The sequence below is a fragment of the Amblyomma maculatum genome, chromosome 7, assembly GCF_055883805.1.
Source record: "Amblyomma maculatum isolate TAMU_Amacu chromosome 7, ASM5588380v1, whole genome shotgun sequence".
Lineage (NCBI taxonomy): Eukaryota > Metazoa > Arthropoda > Arachnida > Ixodida > Ixodidae > Amblyomma > Amblyomma maculatum.
Genome location: NC_139350.1, coordinates 16296024 through 16317227, shown reverse-complemented (window position 1 = coordinate 16317227; position 21204 = coordinate 16296024). Strand labels below are relative to the sequence as shown.

At 43.5% G+C, this 21204-nt stretch overlaps 1 long non-coding RNA gene and 2 pseudogenes across 1 annotated transcript; 2 read left to right on the top strand and 1 right to left on the bottom strand.

Annotated features, from left to right (window-relative positions):
• Positions 1-1809: 1809 nt before the first annotated feature.
• LOC146182751 (uncharacterized) lies at positions 1810-4545 on the bottom strand. Its single transcript, XR_014708390.1, has 3 exons — positions 4482-4545; positions 4262-4324; positions 1810-1950 (listed from the first exon to the last, which is right to left on the bottom strand). It is a non-coding gene; the product is annotated as an uncharacterized LOC146182751 (long non-coding RNA).
• Positions 4546-10144: 5599 nt separating this feature from the next.
• On the top strand, positions 10145-11875 carry LOC146182750 (uncharacterized; annotated as a pseudogene).
• Positions 11876-12617: 742 nt separating this feature from the next.
• LOC146182749 (uncharacterized) lies at positions 12618-17856 on the top strand (annotated as a pseudogene).
• The last annotated feature ends 3348 nt before the right edge of the window (positions 17857-21204 follow it).

Sequence of the window (21204 nt, the reverse complement as noted above, 5' to 3'; positions counted from 1 at the left end):
TTTCTTGCAGTGAAAATTTCGTATCTTCTTGGCACCATCGCTGTCTGCAGTCATTGCCAGACGTCGAAAAAACTTCGCAGTACGATAAGATAATCCGTTACAAAAAAATACACCTCCCCATACGCATGAATGGCACGACCCACTCACCAGCGAGCGACATACAAAACAGAAAATAAAGGAGGGTAGATCTGCTGGCTACCGCCCATTAACCGTAGCTTTGTGGTGGCCCTAGGAGCTGGCACCAGTTTTAGTGATGATGGAAGCTACAGCCCACGGACCACACACTGAAACGTCAGTTTCTGTGTCACGCAAAAGTTGCGGTGCTGTTAATTTAGCCGAATTCGTAATACTGATGTTCCTATATTATAGAAGAAAAATTTTAAAATGTACATTATTCTGAAACATACGCTATATTGAAATTCACAATTCTGAAATATTTTTACATTAAAAACATAAGAAATTTGTTGGCGATTTCTAAAAAGTTCGTTAATGAGACTAAAGACTAAACCACCCTAAAACAAGCACACATGGCGTGGCCATTTCTGGAGTCCGAAAAAAATTTGAGTCTTCTCAGCGGATCATATGAAAGCACTCCATTAGGCTGACCATTGGAATTTGAATAAGCAAAGCATTATGCTGCTGAAAGTTCACATGAAAACATACCCATCACGCAAAATAGCACCTTTGGAATTTAAGCCAGTAGTTATGGGACTACAAAAATGTTTCTTACCTTGCCATTTACGTTGGCAAAGAGGGCTGATAGCAGGCTGTGGTCCATAGGCTGCAATTAAAGAAGAGCACCAGGTAACTTATCAGCATAAAACTGTCTTGCATATCATGACTAAAAAAGCTGCCCAGTCTGTACAATATACATTAGGCGCTAAAAATGTGTGCAACCAAGAAAGCCTTGAATAATGAAGCACCTGACTTAGCGACTCTAATGTTTGCATCTTTGCAAGAAGCTGATGCAATCGTGAAATGAGACTCGCATGTACACTGACAAAGAATGCTGAAAGCCCTACAGGCTGTAGCACTCGCCACCAATCCACCGCAGCCATGAGTGAAATAGTCAATTTATGAACCTCAGTGGGAATGGTTGCTAAATTTTACTGTTTACTTGAATCAGTGACATAGCAAGCATAATTTCAGGCTTAACTAATAAAGCTATAGTATGCGACACAAGTATGCTCTGCAGCTACCATACCTGGTAGGGTGACTCTTTGGCAGCCTCTGCTGTAGTGTCATAAGTAGCCTGAACCAAGAATAGAAGAGTGATGCTGTGATAAGTTCCCAGGTAAACTGTCAGGGATTAAAATACACCACTGACACAAAACAATCACCTATTTCATAATTAAGTCCAGCTGAGTACCACATAAGCCCCACAACTGGAACTAAAATGACTACTACTGTCTTCATCACATGCTTTTGGTATTTTCACCTGGCTTAGCAGAACGGCAGCCCCTCGATCACACACAATGTTCATTTCATGGCCTTGAGCCTCTTCCACAAGCTAAAAAGAAACAGCATAAAACTGCACTCAATTGTGCATCTAGGATACTAATACACCACAGAAGCTAAAAACACTACACAGTTTCCTGCTTTACATAAGAATTTGTATGCATGCAGTAGCAAATGACTAATACAGCAGCAGCTGAACACCAATCATGTTACTGTAATATGCACATGTGCAGTGAACTGGCAAAAACTCGATATTAGACATCCAGTGGGAAAAAACGCAGTCCTGTAGGTAGCACAGCCCTCCAAAACTATGCTGGTAATGCACACACTGAGCTATTAATCTAGGCGTAAATGACAGCCAGAATTTACTTATTACACTGTGCACATTTTTAGGCTGTGGCAAATGCCATGCTGCAGGCACGATTCCAATTTCTCTTTAAATACCTAGCCGGACGGCTCCTGAAAAGCTTCATACTCGATTTGTGCCACAACCTGATGACAGAGCAAAAGAAAACAGCAGGCCAAAATCAGTGAATTAAGCTTTAATACAGCTACAAATAAATTGTAAGAGGCAAAATTCCTGCACACAGGGGTGCTACAGCTGAAATAGGATATGTAGAAATTTTTGGAGCAGCAAAATTTTAGGTTTGGAGCAGTAAAATCCATATTTGGAACAGCTCAGAGGAAACAATACTGCACCTTGCAGCACTAATTCAAATTCAGGACCCGTAAACATTGAATAAACCTTAAAAACTTCAGTAAAACGGCAAGTTGCGCGAGTTGGTGCATAATCAGGCAAAAAACAGCGCAACAACGGAGACAAGAGAGCAAAAAGAAGACTGGACCAGCGCTGACTAGCAACTGAAGATTTTTTTGAAAAGAACACAAATATATACTCCATTTACAACCAAGAGCATGCATGGGCAGAACTAACAGCACTGATACCTGAAAACGTGAACAGGATCGTTGTGCTCACATATGCGGTATTCACGCACCTGCCCGTCTCGCCTATATATTTTTTTCCACAGGTAAAGGGAACATCATAACCTGTGCCATGGTATGATTTTCCCTTTACCCGTGGAAAAAGATATATAGGCCAGACGGGCAGGTGCGTGAATACCCGCATACGTGAGCACTACGCTTCTTTGGATGGGGCCCCTTCCTCTAATTGGGCCTTACACTCAGATCTCAGTTCTCAGTTCCAGCTCAGATCCATGTAGTCTACTCTTTAATGCTACCGGGATCATTTACAATCCCCGCGATAAATTAACCAGGGAAATCAGCGAGGCATTTCACATTCACGAAAATCAGGACACGTGTTAGCACCTAATCTATTCTTATTCATGATTGTGAACTGCGGTATTTTGATTGATAATTTTCACGTTTTCAGGTATCTGTGCTGTTAGTTCTGCCCATGCGTGCGCTTGGCTTTGAATGGAGTATATATTTGTGTTCTTTTCAATGAAATCTTCAGTTGCTAGTCAGCGCTGGTCCCGTCCTCTTTCTGCCCTCTTGTCTTCGTTGTTGCGCTGTTTTTTGCCTGATTAAGAAACCTTACTTTCGGCACAAAAAATGAAGAGGTGTGAACATCGGACCGTATGAACGTGATCCAAAGAAAATGTAGCAAGGGCCGCCTATCAGCGGTTCTGCGTGTACCTATTTTGCAAATAAGTGGTTTGTACTGCAAGGCATGCATAAGACTGAAAAAAAGTGAGCCATAAAAACGACGAGGCTCATTTTTCAAACTTCGGAATTCGAAAAAAAATTGAGAAAAACTAGAGAATATGCATTTTTTTTGCATCTAGCGCAGTTTGACAACCTTAATCCCAGGATCTAATCTTGCTTGCGAGACTCATAAAACAATGTTTTACTATCTCCTAAATCCACAGCTTGTGTCGTGCAAGGGCAGCTCCAGAAAGTGCAGTTTGACAACCTTAATCCCAGGATCTAATCTTGCTTGCGAGACTCATAAAACAATGTTTTACTATCTCCTAAATCCACAGCTTGTGTCGTGCAAGGGCAGCTCCAGAAAAGCTCAATTTGAAGCCTTGACTGCGACCTTCCTATAGGCTGGCGATGACTCTGTGGTTATTTCGGGATGACATGATGCTGTTCTAATGCCCATTCATACTTTTATCTCTTGCATTCACATGCCTCTTCCACTCTTGCAATACAATGAACTGTTGCACTTTAAGGATGCTGCATCACAGGGGTCACAAGACGTGCGGTGAATTACCACCATAACACAAAGGTGTTATTTGTAACAAGTGCTACTGTGTCTTGCTGCAAAAAGGGCCACGGTGTTACTTTTGATTTTGGAGCATTTCTTCATCAGGCCCATGAAGTTTGCGAAGTTTGCTCACTTGGCATAATACACTCCATGCACCATGTCACTACAGACTGTGTATGCTAGACTGCATCTTTATTTTTGATGAGAACATTACCTATAGCAACTATATTAACTATAGCATTAGCTATGCCTCCATCACTGCTGTCATTCATTCTGAGTTTTCTTGAAATACACGTCAGCCAACCTAATAACAAACAGAATTTTGTCTTTTTTGTTCTTTACTCCATAAAAAACTGGACTCTCTAGCTTACAAGAAATTACCATGATCAAAAACAAGTGCAAGTATACATAAGCTGGCCTCAGATGACAGTCATTAATAACAGTGCCATAGTGAGTCAATCGCGGAAGCACGTCTATGTTGTGAAAACTGTCATTGTAGCAAAAAATATTCAACAGCAAAACATCAAAACGCCACTAAACATGTATTAAAGCTTTCATCCTCACTGTATTTACCTGGTTGGGGAGGACAGGTGGCACAGCAGCTGGTATCGCAACTGCTTGCCAGGTGGCTGGCACCTGAATGCCATGAGAGAACAGGAGAAAACCACGAATTGGACATCTCAGATCAAAACTGCAGTTGACTGACTTTGCCTAACAAACTATGGTCAGCATGAAAGATGAGTACTTGACATTAAAAAAAACCAGAGCAACACGAACAAACAGGATGCATTACCTTACGCGGGAGAAACTTCGTGCTTGTTGAACAGCAGTCGCTGTCACTGTTATTTGCTGTGCCAAATGCCGAACTTTGTCTATCATATTTTAACCAAGCCTCTGCAGAAAATAAGTGAACAAATAATAATCATTTTCAGCTTCAACACTGGCATAATTTCAACTACAAAAGAACACTTGCTTGTGTAAGCGCAGAGCAATACCTGAATGCATTGCCCATTAAACCTGCAAAGTCTAACTCACCCAGCTTATTCTCTAGGAGATCTTGGAGGTTGGTGTACCGCTCTTGGAACTTTTCCAGGAGCACCTGTAGTCGTTCGGAGCGGTCATTGGCAGCTTCCAATTTGTCCTCTGCGTGGCGGAGCCTTTTCTTCAGTGATCTGCAGCGTTCTTGTTCCTCCTTGAGTTGTTTTTTTGAAACCAAGTCGTCATCTGATTCTTCTTTATCCCTAAAAAACAACTCTTGTTTTCTTTTCACCGATGTGGCCACCTTCCTTTTTTTCCTTTCAAACAGACGGACTATAAAAATAAAAAATCACTGACATATCAGTAACTAGAAACTAAAGAGCTACAACTGTCTAATATATAATGTGTGAAATACACAGTGCCACTTGCATGTACCAACAAAGTAATTTTGGCTTCATTGTGAACATGAAACCATTGCCTAGAATGAAGTAAACACCCCTGAACAGATGAGAATACTTCACCAGAATATTATGATACATCAGTAAGAGCAAGATTCATTCTAGCTTCCAGCTTTTTTTTTCTTTATAGTATGCAAATATCAAACCCAACCTCAATGGAAGTGTGGGGTAATGCAATGACAATGTGTTAAATACCAATATAGAAAGCCTGCCGACTTATTAGCTGCTTTCCTTTCCTACTATAATTACTCACAATGCTTTATTCATGATTTTTCTCAACCTAATAACAAGCAGAAACTTTGTTGTCTGCAATCAAAATTACGAGCTTGTTTTTGCAGTTGTCAATGCTCATAGAATGACAAGTGAGGCAGTTTATATACCATGCTATATGCTGGTGTTCATGCATGCAGCCAGATCCCAAGGAAAAGCACCCAATAAATGGCAGGTACATGGCAGCCGTCTGCCACCAATGCACTTTAGCAATCAAGTTTCATAACTTTAGCCTTGCCATAAAAGTTGTGCACTAAGACAATCTTTCCCTAACCCAGCTTAGTTCTCTACATGTGTATACATGTAAACGCATGGAAGTGCCACCCCCTGGTTTCCTTGTAAGGGCGGCATCTGAACTTTTCACAGCTCACAATGAAGCCTACCAAAAAAAAGTGTATAGGAAATTCAAGGTGCCGCCCATAGATGGACACTCAGTGCCACGGATCATAATCTGCATCAACCTTTTTCTCTCTCACGAGCACCTGCTGTCCATAATCCGCATCAGTATCACCAGCTCGTTTTTTGCAGCTGTTATAAGTGTGAGTTGTGGTGGCATGGTATTTCACTGCAGTTGTCGCTTTTGTGATCTGTTTTTTTTGCCAAGAACTGCCAAGAATTGCAATTTTAGAATGAAGTGCAAGCACCTTCACAGCTACACAGCTGGCTTGTGCCTTGTCTATTGTGAACATGTAGCCACTGATCGGCACTTTAGTATCACTTAACAGGGAAACTCTTCTAGTCTGGAAAACTTGTCCAGCCACTTTGGGATGTTATACCCTATAAACTGAACCAAACCAAACTTGTCTGGATGGACATAAAGATGAGCTTTAAGATAAAACATTAATCAACCCTTGAGAAAAATGCTGAGCTCTCAGGTTGATATTAAAAATCTGAATACAGGACATATAGTTCAAGCACTGTAATCATCATCCAGATTCAAAGGTAAGGTGATGGAACCACAGCTGGCCAGGAGTCTCGAGTGGTCATAAATTGCAGTGTAAGAAGGGGTGCAGAGCTACAACACTGCTTGCTCTAGGCCAACAACTGACAAATAAGCATATGAAGCAACAGCTACGCACGAGGCAGAACTCTCGGCCAAATTTTCATCTGCTCAAAGGGCCACTGTCCAGGAAAGGACCTTCTAAGCAAAGGAGTCCACTGTTTCGATCAAGTACCGGAGATAGTCTGTGCAAAATGTTACAGTGACAAGCGCGGCGCAAAGCAATGAAAATACAAATCAAAACTCTCTCATGCTCTCCTTCAGGAAGCCAGCTTCCCCGTTTCCTGCGCTGGCTCGTCGAGCCACAGTTATGACGTGCTTGCCGAGAACGACGTCCATTGGTCCGTCTCGCTGACACGGGAGAAGCTAGGATGGGCGTACACCACTAATTGTGTCCACCGATCGTTTCTGCACTCTTTTCCCTCGGCCGTTTCGTTTCGCGCAGCAGAGAGTGCCACCATCACCACCCCCCTGCTCCAAGTCCGTTCTGTGTGCTGCGCCTTTTCTACAGCCTTCCCTTCTTTCGCGCAACCTGAAGCTTTCACTCCGACGTGACCTCTAGTTTCCTCTTCCTATAGGAGAGAGGTTCGGCGACTCGGCCCAACGTCAACGACACAGCAAAAGGGAAGAAAAAGAAAAGTCTCAAAGGCGGGGCCATGAAGTACGCGAGTGACGTTCTCCACAAGACACCCCACCTCCCGTCAAACGCGGAGGAGGAAGGGGAATTTGGCTTACAGAGGCTCGACCGAGCAGGAGAGTGAAAACCTCTGAGAAGGGACAGAAGGAGAGGGAAGCGCCAAATCGGTTGATTTCGGTGGCTGTAACTACCGTTAATTATTACTCTTTTCAAAAATCTCTGGTGGCCTTGCGTTGTGGGGACGAAGCCTCACAGCCACCGAGGAAAAAAAACGTTTTACCGGAGGGTGGACAGTGGGCCTTTAAGAATTAAATGACATTGATCACATGCGAGATTTGAACCACTGCGGAAATAATGATTTCCCTTTAAGGCCTTTTTGGAGAGAACTGCTTTTGAGCGGTTGAAGAGCGTAGCGCAGGGAAGGCTACAGGCATATATCAATGGCTAGCAACATGTGCGAGCAGTCACAAGAGAATGGGACACTTCCATTTTTTTTGCACCCCGCCGACTGCCAACTGAACTCAGAACCGTGTGTCTCTCTACCACAAGCACGGCTGATGGATGCGGCCTTTTAGCGCCTTTTTGTTATTTTATTGCTGTTCATTGGGATTACTGAGTCTAGCTCCTCTATGGGAGGAGCTTGAACGGCTTCATGGAATACATGCTGTGATCGCGAGTAAACAAACTCTTGAGCACGGTGTTTCTGCACACGCTTCGACGCTTCCAAAGAAAAAGAGCGTTACCGGGGCACCACCCAGTAGCACCATACGGTATGTGCAACAGAAAGGGCATCTGTTCCCCTTCTTCACCGCGATTCTTTCCGGTCGTCTCCACCGGCCGCGCATGCCAGGAATCGCGCCTCCAAAACCCTTCTACCTCCATGACCCCTAAATTGGAGTTATGGCAATAATACGAAGAATCCAAACAATCTATAAACCTGCTAAGCTGACTGTGAATGAGCTCTGCACCTTGGGAGAAAAATACATCATCCCCAAGTAGATACCTAATCATATTGATAAATGGTGCTGTTAATGGAAAAGTTTGACAAAATTCGCAGACGCAAATAAACCACAAATGCAGCAAAGAAAACAATAGTAGTGCATGCTTTCATGTTCACAGCACAAACCAAGACGATGTGCACTAGTAGCCCTTTTATAGTGCTTGTGTACTGCTCAGACAAATGCCAAAGGCAAGCCAATGACAAGCGCAATGGGCATACACATGTACAAGCTGAAGATGAGGTCGAAACACAGCACAATTGCAAAAAAGCAGGTAGGTGTTGCTGCACTTTGGTTTAGTTTAGGGGGTTCTTCACCCTGAAACAACTCAAGGTATGAGAGACATTGTAGTGGAGGGCCCCATATGTTTTTGACTATCTGGGGTTCTTCAATGGCCACTGACTCACACAGTACACAGGCCTTAGCATGGCGCCAAACCTATGCGTTTCAGGTCAGGAGCACAGCCCTGCTTTGTTGTGTATTTGTGATACATACATTACTGTCTTTATAATACCAAAAAAGTTCAAAGGCAGAATAAGTAAGTACAGCACTTTTTCTGAACAAAATGCAGCCTATTCCAGTTAATTTCATAAGTATGATGCCACAATACTGTTTTCATCTTTGTCAAGCTATCTTCATCTTACATGTGACGTCATGCCGCATCTTCGAGAAATAAATGATGTAAAATCAATTACCTTTTGCGAAAGTGTATCTTTCTCGGCAGTTTCCATTCGGCATTCCCCAAATATATTGTCAGGCACAGCAATGTGCTTCTTCTTCATAGTTTTGATAAGGTTCTGCAGGTTTGCTGAAAAAAATGGGACCACTTGTGAACAAAGAGAAAAAAAAAGTGACAGCAGAGGCAAATAATTATTTACTACCACGGCTAACCACTCCTGTGAGCTTTTGTTTCAGTCCCCTTCCCCTAGCGTAGCCGAATGGATGCGCACATCCCGGGACACTGCGGGGCTCTGCCAAAGTTTTGCTATTTTGCTACGGCGAAGACTGAAACAAGTGAGTTTTGCATGAGGAGTCTGCCTTCAGTCTGCTGAATGCTTATGTAGGAGTAACCATCGTCAAGTGAAAATAGCGCACTGTTTCGGACAGCCGGCAGAACCTACGCGCAAAGCTGGAAATGACAGCAATTTGCGATAGAGATCGACTGTTTAAGTAGCTCGTTAGCGCACACTCGCTCGCCCAGACAGCCGGCCACCGCAGAAGCAAAGTGTAGTCTCTGACTGCTTCTACATAAATTCGATGGACATGCGTGCACGAACAGAACAGCGTGTTAATGAAGGTGCACAGCAAATATCTCAAATGGGACGGGAATTTATTACTGCAGCGTACACAGCGACTGCGCGGCAAAAATTACTGGATCAACTTATCTCCGAGAAGTACCACTTCACCCGGGTAATGGCCCTCCAGGACCTTGCCATCCTCCACTGGCCGCCAATATATTTCTTTGAACTTGCCGAGACATTCACTTCCAAGCTCGTAGTCCTTGATCAGGCTTAGGTTCACAATTGCTCGCCAGCCGTCCTCGTACACTACATATGCGAAGGTATGCCCTGACTCATTTCGAATAAAAAAAAGCTGGCCAAACATGCAAACACGCACAAGTCGAGTGCTTATGATTGATTTGTCTGACTAAAGCCAGAACCTGAAAACCATACGCGTGTTTACAGTAGCGTGGTTATCAACAGTACCTTGCTTGTCACATGTATGACAAGCAGACTGCCGAATAGAAGTTCGGATGGCTTTGGATACTTCCTTTCTGGAAAACTACAGATTTAAAAATTTGATTCACAATAAACTCTATGATTGGCTCTAGTGTTATTGTTTTGGTTAGTTCTGTAATTGTAAAATATATATTGGGCATGAAATATTTTTTATATCTCGAGCACGGTGATCCTGAGGCCATGAGGCATGGTTACAGCAGTTACGGCACTGCGGTGTTTCCTACTCAGCCACTGCATTCTTGCACTTTCTTTTGTTGCTTTCTAGTGCGGTGTGCATGACGGTCTGCTTCTTTCGCGCTTAGCTCTGCTTGCGACTTGCTGAGACACCAAGGATATAAAATACTTGTGCGTTTTTACAGTGTCCCCGGTCGTCGTCATGAGTGACGGCGTCGAAAAGAAGAGAAGAAAGTTGTATTTGGGCCCGGATCAGCCTTTAATCGTGCCTCGGTCGACTTACTACTATGACAAGCTCCGTAGAGCAGAAGTGGCTGTTGATGAATCGTCATCGCCAAGCTTGGACTACTCCAGTAGTGAGCATGACGATACCATCGACAGCAATAACGGATCACTCCCATATGATGTGGAAAACGACAGCGAAGCAAACGAAATCGATAGTGTGTGCGATCAAGGGAGTGACAAGGAAGACGACCTGCTTCATGAAGCCACTGCTGTTGCGGATTTTGATCAATCAGAGCTTCTGGCAAAGTGTATTGGTGACTTCCGTTCGAAAACTTTACCTGGCTCGAAGACGACAGTGGCAGTGGCAATAGTCCTTATTATGTCCTTTATTGTAGCTCATGGAATTCCTGGTCTGCGACAGACGACCTCTTGAAGCTTGTGGATGCACTCTTTGGATTTCAGAAAAGCGGTCTGTCTCGGACAAAGTACCTCCTGAGGAAGCTGTGGTCGCACAAATGTGCGTCTGTGGTAAATTACCATTACTTTTGCGAAGTATGCACATCATTGCTCAAACCCGTAACAGACAGAGTGCATCTTTTTTGTGACATGTGTCAAGTCAGTTCAACTGTTCAAGTTGTGAAAAGTGCTGGCAATTTTTTTGTCATTTTCGACCTCAAAAAGCAAATTTCGCGATTATATGGTAAAATGAAGGACATCCTCTATGAAAACCTTTGCCATCTGAGGCTGCAAATTAGAGAAGATTCACAAGAGCTGCAGGACATAACAAGCGGATTTGTTCATCGATCCCTCCATCGCAAAGGTGCGCTGAACTGGTGTGATCTCACAGTTACTGTGAACACTGATAGCAGCCAGCTATATAAGTCACCGAACGTATCACTTTGGCCAATTCAGCTGATAGTGAATGAGCTGCCACTGCCCCTGAGGCACCAAAACACGATATTGGCTGGATTGTGGTTAAACAATAAACATCCGGACATGTTGCTGTTCTTGGTCAAGTTTGTTGATGCTTTGGGACATGTCGGACAACTTGTTTGGGAGTACGGGTCAATTTCAATCCACACCAGAGTATATGCTACGTGCATCTGTGTCGATGCTCCTGCGAGGGCATCTGTGGGCAACCATGTCCAATTTAACGGATACTTCGCCTGCCCATGGTGCCTTTCATGTGGAACAAGAAAGGAAGGTAGGCCAACTGCTAAATATACAACAACATAGAAGGCAGCTCATTGCTTTGTTTAACCATTGAGAACATAATCAAAGAAAGACAGGAATTTTCACCACAGCATAAATCTACTTAAAAAGATAAAACCAAAACAAAGACATAGCAGGGTAAATGGCTAAAGCCTGCAATCCACATTTCTGCCTTCTTTTTCTGGCAAATCAATATTTTTTTGTGTCTACTTTATGGTACGGCTTCTGCTTTGCCTACAGTGTATTTCTCGCTCTCATCTGTTTCATTAATAAAGGTTCTGATCTGTATATTTTTTTCTTCGTTAAACTGCCTTCCAATTTTGGTTGACAGCATTATAAGTAGCTGATTTATTGCCATTGTCCTTTTTATCATTCTGTCTACGTAACATACATGCTTCAATACTCCCCCTTCAATATAAGTAATGCTGCCTTTACTAAGCAGTGTTCACATGGACTCGACAGGAGGGGGTTGACTTGAGTTATCGGGTCGAAAATCGGTTACAGGGCTCGTGTAAATGCATTCGGTTTGGGTAGAGGGGTCGAGTCAACTCCGGCGCAGGAAGTAGGTTGACTGGACTTGACTTCGGTTCAGGAAGCATGTAAACGCTGTCATGTTGAGTCGGGGCACAGTGGGAGAGAAGAATAGTACAGGAAACACTGGAGATGCACAGGGGAAAAATCAGAATCATGTGCCATCTGCTATGTCTTTGCCTCGACGCGAAGTGCCGCTGTACTTGCCGCTCGTCCAGAGTCGGTTGTGCGCTCATCTGATTGGGTCCATGTAAAGTCGGTAGTGTCGAGACCACTCAAATTCAACTTCTCAACTTGACCCCTCGCCATCAGTTCTATGTAAACAGGACTATATATTCGTGTGTGTTTTGGTTTTTATTGTTCACAACTAAGGCTATCCTGTGCCAAAGATTGAGTTGAAAAAATTGTGGCATTTGTGATGAATTACTATATTTACAATGTAACACTTGCTTAATTCTACTGTTGCATCTCCCTAAAAGCAAGTTTGGGTCGAAAAGAATATTTTACTTCTAAAATACTGTAAAATGCTTTCTTTCGTTTCTCAAGTCTTCTGTTCGCAGAAATCAAAATAGCCAAATGCTCTTCTTTATTGGCGGCTTTTACAATAACAACTTTTCTCTTTACTTTCCTCCGATATCACAGGGTGATGGTTATACCTGGACTCTGCGCCTGGCACCGAAAGAACCACTGCAAGTGTCTGTAGAGACATGAAGCTAGCATTGAAATATGCGACTACAGTGAATGGACTCAAAGGGCCATTGCCATTAGTCAGACTCCCTGAGCTCGACCTTGTCAGGTGCTACACAGTAGAATATATGCACTGTGTACTTTTGGGTGTCACCAGACAATTCACGGACTATTGGCTAGATCCATCAAAAAGCCATGAGCCTTACTACATTGGTAATTGCTTAAGTGTATGCAGTGCTAATTGTGAGCAAACCTCAGGAGGCTTGAACTTTACTGCCTGAAATCAGGCGCCACACTAGAAACCGCCAGAATGAGGATATGTCAAAGCATGGTCAGTTCAGTCGCTCAGTCGTATCCGACTCTTCGTGACCCTATGGACCATGCCACGCCAGGCTTTCCGGTCTCTCACTATCTTCCTAACATCACATAACTTTATCTGCAGTGCCTCGAGGATGCCATCTAACCATCGCGTTCGCTGCCTACCCTTTCTCCGGCGACCCTCAACCTTTTCCAACATCAAATCTTCCTCCAGCGACTCCTCTCTTCTCATCAGATGACCAAAGTAGCTGAGCTTTAACTTTAGAATTTGACCCTCCAATGAGCGGTCAGGGTTTATGGTCGACAATATCGACTGATTTGATCTTCTGGCAGTCCAAGGAACTCTCAAGAGTCTTCGCCAGCACCACAATTCAAACGCGACAATTCTTCGGCGGTCAGCCTTTTTCACAGTCCAACTCTCGCATCCATACATCACCACTGGAAAGACCATATCACGAGTTATACGGATCTTGGTTGGCAGACTAATGTCTCTGCTCTTTACTAGGCGGTCAAGGCTAACCATTGCTCTCTTTCCCAGAAGCAGGCGTCTCCTAATTTCATGGCTGCAGTCTCCTTCTGAGGTAATCTTGGAGCCCAAGAAGAGAAACTCTGTCACAGCTTCCACTTCTTGTCCATTGATGCTCCAGGACTTGATAGGGCAAGACGCCATGATCTTTGTCTTTTTAATGTTCAGTTTAAGCCCAAACTTCTCACTCTCGTCTTGTATACGCATCAGACGTCTCTTGAGGTCCACTTCACTTTCTGCCATTAAAGTGGTATCATCCGCATATCTAAGGTTGTTGATACGTTTTCCAGCAATCTTCACTCCATCTGAAGACTCGTCCAGACCGGCCTTCCTCATGATGCACTCTGCATATAGGTTAAAAAGGCAGGGCGACAGTATGCAGCCTTGCCTCACTCCTTTCTCAATCGGAAACCAATCAGTAAGACCATGCTCAGTTCTGACTGTGGCCTCTTGACCTTCATACAGGTTCCTGAGGAGACAGATGAGATGAATTGGAACTCCCATCTCTTGGGGAGCTTGCCACAATCTGCTGTGATCTACGCAGTCAACCGCTTTCGCATAATCAATAAAGCAGAAGTAGATGGGTTTCTGGAACTCTCTTGCTTTTTCCATGATCCAGCGAAGGTTGGCAATTTGGTCTCTAGTTCCTCTGCCCTTGCGAAACCCAGCTTGCACGTCCGGAAGCTCCCGATCGACATACTGCTGCAGCCTACCTTGGAGGATTTTCAACATCACCTTGCTAGCATGCGAAATAAGTGCGATCGTGCGGTAGTTGGAACAATCTTTGGCGCTGCCTTTCATTGGAATGGGGATGTAAACTGACCTCCTCCAATCCTGTGGCCACTGCAGGGTTGTCCAAATCTTCTGACAAAATGTATGCAGAATATTAACAGCATCATCATTGAGGTTTTGAAGCAACTCAGCTGGAATGCCATCAATTCCGCTAGCGTTGTTCTTAGCAAGGCTGGCTAAGGCCCATTCAACTTCACACTTCAGGATGCCCGGCTCGAGATCAGTAATCACAACCATCTTATGCTGGGTTTGCACATTCGGGTCCTTCTTGTACAGTTCTTCTCTGTATTCCTGCCACCTTTTCTTTATCTCTGAGGCTTCAGTTAGGTCCTTGCCTCGTTTGTCATTTATCACGCCCAGCTTAGCACAGAAGCTTCCTTTGATATCTTTGATTGTCTTATGCAGAGCTTTTGTGTTCCTTAATTGGCTGTTGCCCTCAACTGCTTCGCACTGTATGTTCAGGAAGACATTCTTATCTCTCCTTGCTATTTTCTGAAAATCCGCACTGAGAACCTTGTATCTTTCTCGTTCCCCCATAACTTTTGCCATCTTCCTTTCCTCAGCTATTTGTAAAGCCTCTTCAGATAACCAGTTTGCTTTCTTGCATTTCTTTTGCTTTGGAACTACCTTAGTAGCAACTTCTTGTATTATATCACGAATATCGGTCCACATCTCTTCGGGCTGTCTGTCTTCTAGATCTAATTCTTGAAATCGATTCCTCACTTCCACAGCATATTCTAATGGAATTTGATCCAGATCATACCTGAAAGGCCTTCTAGTTTTCTGCGTTTTCCTCAATCGAAGCTTAATTTTGGCAACAAGAAGCTGATGATCGGTGCCACAATCGGCCCCAGGCCTTGTTTTTACTGCTTGTATAGCGCTTCTCCATCTCTGCCGGTAAATAATATAATCGATCTGTTTCCTGTACAGACCGTCCGGTGAAGTCCATGTGTAGAAGCACCTCTTGTGCTGTTGAAAATGAGTATTCGCTATGGTCAGGTTGTTTTCTTGACAAAACTCTACTAGCCTCTGCCCAGCTTCATTTGGCTCGCCAAGACCGAACTTGCCTATAATTCCGGATATTTCTTCACTCCCGACCATAGCATTCCAGTCTCCTATGAGAAAAACGACGTCTGATGATGGGGTGCGGTCTAAAAGGCACTGTAGGTCCGCATAAAATCTCTCAACGTCGGCTTCTCCAGCAGTAGTGGTCGGTGCATAGACTTGGATAACTGTTATGTTGAAAGGGTGACCTTTGATCCGAAGTGAAATCATTCGGTCGTTTTTGGGGTTGTACTCTAGCCCTGCTTTGCTCATTCTTCTGTTTACTATGATAGCGACCCCATTCCTTCTCTTGGATTCGTGCCCACAATGAAAGACATAATGGTCGCCGGAGTTAAATTCTCCCATTCCGGTCCACTTGAGCTCACTGATACCCAAGACATCAATGTTCAATCTGTCCATTTCTCGCTTGACGACATCCAGTTTACCTTGCGTCATAGATATTACATTCCATGTTGCTATGTGATATATCTCCTTGCAACATCGGACTTTCCGGTCGCTTCCCGACACATCCACAACTGAGCGTCCTTTTGGCTTTAGCCCAGCCGCTTCATTCGTCCTGGAGCTACTACGAATCGCCCTTTGTTCATCCCCAGTAACATGTGGGACGCCTTCCAACCCGGGGGGTTCATCTTCCGGCGCCATATCATTCATGGTATTGTGACTGGCCATAGGGTTTTCTTGACAGGAAATACTGGAGTGGGTTGCCATTACCTTCTCCAGTGAATCACATTTTGTCAGAACTCTCTGCCGTGACCTGTCTATCTTGGGTGGCCCTACACAGCAGAGCTCACGACTTCATCGAGTTTCGCAAGCCCCTCCACCGCGACAAGGCAGTGATCCATGAAGGGGCAAAGCATGGTAGATCACTTCAAATGTGCCTATTATTTTTACTATGGTGTTGAGTGAACCTTCGATGAAAGTTGCGTGGCCACTTTTCTCCCCCTCTACATATGACATGAAAAATATGAAAGCAAAAACATGCACTGAAATTGAAGCGCTAACACCTCACCGGTGTCGTCTAAAAACACTGAATGGTGCAGTCTAGTATTCATTGCTCTTCAGCCCAATTTGGAGTAATTGTATCATCAGATGCCCGTAAAACCCTTTAGGGTATGTGAAAAAAAATAAAGCAAACCTTTCTATGCAGGACGCCCAAGCTTGCTCGAGGACCTCAACAAGCGCCTACTGAATATACGTCCACCTCATCACACCACTCGCCTGCCCCGCAACCTTAGGAATAGGTGTTATTGGAAGGCTCATGAATGGAGAAACTGGCTCCTCTTTTACTGTATTCCTTGCTGTCGCCTTGTTCTCCCAGAGAGGTACCTTCGACACTTCGGGCTGCTTTCAGAAGCAATTTTCATTTTGCTACAAGAAAGCTTCTCACTGGAGCAAACTCATTGTGCAGGTGAGAGCTTTTTATCTGTTCTTAGCTTCTTATGCACAAGTATTTTACTAACGCAGAACTTGAGCTGCTAACTTTGATATACTATGTAATGTGCTGCACCACAACTCTTGAATCATGCGCAAAGAGAATTGCGGCATTAAAAAAGTGTTGATGACACTTTAATCTCTTCCTTTGGTACTGTTTCTTTGACGACTTTATCTCTTAACTATCCATTTTGGATGAACTGCATATAACCATCTCTTGTGTTGTATGTATTAACAGTATTATGGTCCTGTTGGGCTAGTGCATCACTTAATGTGCTCATTCACACTGCATGGAATCTCATTTCAGAACAACTTCTTGGAAGATTTGTCCAGCGTGCTGCTGGCCTTTATGGGGAACGCTGCATGACCTTCAATTTGCATCAAATCTTACACTTGGCACAGTCAGCGCGTAACTTTGGCCCTCTCTGGGCGCATTCTGCATTTGCATTCGAGAGCGGCAATGGCCATATTGTAAAGCTTGTGAATGCGGCTAATGGCGTTCCAGAGCAAATTCTCGAAAGAGTAATTCTTTCACAAGAACTCAGCCTGCTGATTACAGTGATGCCTATGCCAACAAGTGTGAAAAATATGTGCATGGGGTTTCTCGGCCACTTAGATACACAAAATGCTCGGCATGTCAGTGGCACATGTGTATTTGGTGTGCCAAAACGAGTGCCCTCCCTTTCCCCACAATAGGCTGCCTGCCTGGAGCCGTTGCTCGGTGGTGTCCCTCATCTACAGGAGCCTTTCAGGTTTTCTTTCCTTGGAACCATTTTTCATAGTGAAAAATATCGACCCAGCAAAAAGAAATGTGCAGTGTTTGAATCCAGAGATGGTAAATTTTACTTGATAAAATGAATATTTGAAGTCACAGACACCTATTCTCCAGCACATGCAAAACTTTTCTTGATGTGTTCTGAGATAGTGGCTGAAGGCAGTGTTGCAGAATTCCCACTGCATATTTCAGAATGTTTTTTTTCTTTGGTGTATTCTTTGCTTGCATTCAGTGTTTCTGACATTGCTAAACCTTGTGTTTTCATTTCATTCAGCAGCAGAGAGCAGTACATCTGCTCTATTCTAAACTTGGTTGAACGAGACTGAGCCGTTTTGTGGATTTCAAAGATGCAGTTGCCTATCTGCGATACGAATTAAAGGTTTTGTTTGAATGGCTAAAGCTTAGTTAAGATCAACAAAAATGTGGCTTTTTCCCATCCAGACACTCACTTCCGACCAATGGCTGTCCAAGATACAAGCCAGTGTCCTCAATCTATTCAACTCGCCCCACTCCTAGCCTTAACAATGAAAGTGTGGGAAGTTGTTTGCTTGTCTTGGATATTTTTTTTTGTATGGCTGCCATTTGCTGAAATGGAGTGCTTGGGAAGGAAAAGTTGCAATTTCGGCCAAGGAGACTTATTCATACTTTGTTTTTATCCAACATGCTGTTAGTACAGACTTGAATGATAGTTTACTACACTAGAATATTTGCATCTGATTGTAGAGTAATGCTGAATGCATTAGGTGCATATATATGATGTGGCAACGAATTGATACTATGGGAACCTGATGTTTTGTTTCCCTTTCAACTTATTTCTGCACTTTCAGATTAGTTGATTACATGTATGGTTTGATGGATGTTTAAAAATAAAATCAAATGTGTAAATGCTAAATTACTATTTACTCTGTTTTGTATCAATAGCCAGATTTGTGGCTACCTGTATGTCACAAACTGCCTCACAATAGAGCAGAAGTTACAGAAACTCCTCGCTCCTCTGAGCATGCTTCGACATGACTCTCTGGGGCAGCGACTGGCCAGCGCGCATACCTGACGATGGGCCACAGTACAGCCAGCCAACAGTATAAAAAGGCAGACTGCAGCACGCCCGCGGCAGTACGCTCTGGGGAGATGTGGTCTGTCGGCCCACTCTCGTGGCCGCTTGCTCTGGGAAAGTGTCTTGTTTTTTCACTGAGCCTGCGATCAACTCGTTTCTCTTCATCTTGTACGGCCGCCACTACTGATCAACTTTGCGACTACGATGGAACATGAAGGCCGTCAGAATTCCTTTTTTTAATAGAATGTCGGTTAACTGATTATTGTTTTTATCTCTGTTTAAACCTTGATCTGGTTTAGTATTTTACGCTCTGTGTAACTCTTACCCTTACACACTTTATCTGGAATACTTGCTTTGTTTTCTTAGTCCTCTTTTATCGCAGTGTTTGTTCATTATCAGTTTTTCCTCTTGTCATTTACCGAGTCATCTTTTATCACTATCATGACCTGGCATTTTTTTTATTATTATGCAGTGTAATTTGGACTACTAGTTATAAATATCCAATTGTTTGTAAACAAAAAGTGACTTTCTAGAACATGTTCCTTAATCACAAACTGACAAACATTCTTCACGGGATGACCAGGCTAACCTTTAACTGTGTCCTTAAGCCCAATAGAGGTGTAGCGGGTAACTATGAAGAGGATCCCGCGCCTCTGTTGACCGAAAAGGCGGGGGTTTGTGACACTCACAGCCATCATATTATTGCGTTATTTTCATGTCAATAAAAAAAAAGGTGGGGACAATTTTTTTTTGCTTTTGTTATTCTTCATCATCTTCCTCATATTCATTATCCTTATGCAAGTGTTATGCTGCCTAGATATATAGGTACAGTTTGCATATGTATCTTTAATGGTGATACTATATACACAAATGTGGCAGTTATTAGTAGTGCTGCATGTATAAGATGTTTATTATTTTAAACAATGTAGCCTGTAGACTTTTTCATTGGGCGAGGAGGAGGTCAGAGCGCCTCCTCTCTGGGCTGTTGCAAACAGATTACTGACGTCAAGCGCTCGCAATAGCACAGTGAGCATTGCGGAGACTCCTAGGGGGCCCTCGTTGCAAATGTCTGTAGACTAATGGTTTTGTGTGTGCCAACATTTTGCCATTGCCCATAGTTTTAGCACTGTGTGACATTGTTTTAAATAGAATGTTTTCTTTGGATACATATTTATCAGTTTTTTCCAGTGTACATTGTATGCAATAAAGAAACATGAAATTTTGTATGAAACAAAACATTTTTCTTATGAAATATTTCTCAATCACCAAGTATATTTACTTGCAGCCCTGTCACTAGTACAGTCACATTCTCTGACTTCACTGCAGGTAGCGTAGGTGGTTAGCACCTTTTGCATATTGAAAAATGAAGAAATAAATTTGCAAAGAAGCATACATGCTTTTTTGGCCTTGGGCCATGTGTCTCGAGTCGCTGGTATCTAGTTTTTATTATGCCACTCCTGCTTGGGCCAAAGTGGGTTGCAGTATTTGTAAATAAAAAAAATTGCACGGCATTTGCACGCTGCCCTAAAACTAAATAGCACTGGAAGTGAAAACTACAGCAGTCTTAGTCCAATTTTAAGTCAAGTGATTATTTCTGGGAGTTACGTGAGATACATCACGACTATAGTAATTTTTTTGCCGCAAGTTAATTACTATTATTTGACATCAATGTGGTTATAATATGCAGGAGTAGCACAGTTGTTCAGCACGACATTAAAATGTCGACCCCACCGAGATACTTCCGATGGAGTTGTCTTAGCTTATCCCCTATTTATTCGGTAGAAATGAAATGCCAAAAAAATTGTAAACAAGCTGGCAGCTGTTCCGGTCGTGCGCCCGTGAAGCTCCGCAAGATCAGGGTCGATCGTCCTATTTTTATGGCCCTCGATGGCAACAACTATATTTCACGGCAATAAGCATAGATCGATTAATTATTAATGCCATACATATATTGAAAGCTATATGTGCCTCAACTCTCGAGTTTAGGTTCGTGCAGGAGATAAAGTACAAGTTAGTTCCGGACAAATAGGCGCGTCTATCGACTCGCTTAATTGAGATATATACGTACGTATGTCGACCGAATCCCGCTGCCTTCACTGCAGGGCAGTCGGCGCTCCCACGGCGCGAGGCCATGTAGCAGGGAGCAATCGATCGCGACACGGACTGGGCCGTTGCAACCGCGTAGCATATGTACACGGCCTCCACCGGCCGGCAATGTACGCGCCGCAGCGAGTTGACATTTCCATGCGCCGCGCGGTCCGCATGCAGCTGCTTGATCCATGCTTATAAATTCGTCGCGGCGATCCATCAGATATACTCGGACAATATCGATCGGACAATTAAGGAAAATGAACGAAGTGCGCGCGTGCGTGAAAGCTATAGGTGCACGTACGTATGTATGATATACAGCAACGTACGCAATCACGTGGAATTCCCAGTGTTTTCCGGCAGCATATTTTTGTACGATTGTGGTGCGCGCGCGCCTATAATATACACAATTCTGCGAATGTATTCGCGGACTTAATTCATATCTCAATCGAGACGATATCCACTAGAGTCGATCGCAGAACAGTTTTGTTTGCGGTCATTTTTTTTAAATCATGATCCAATTGAGCTGCGACATCGTGTATATAAAGATTTGCCTGC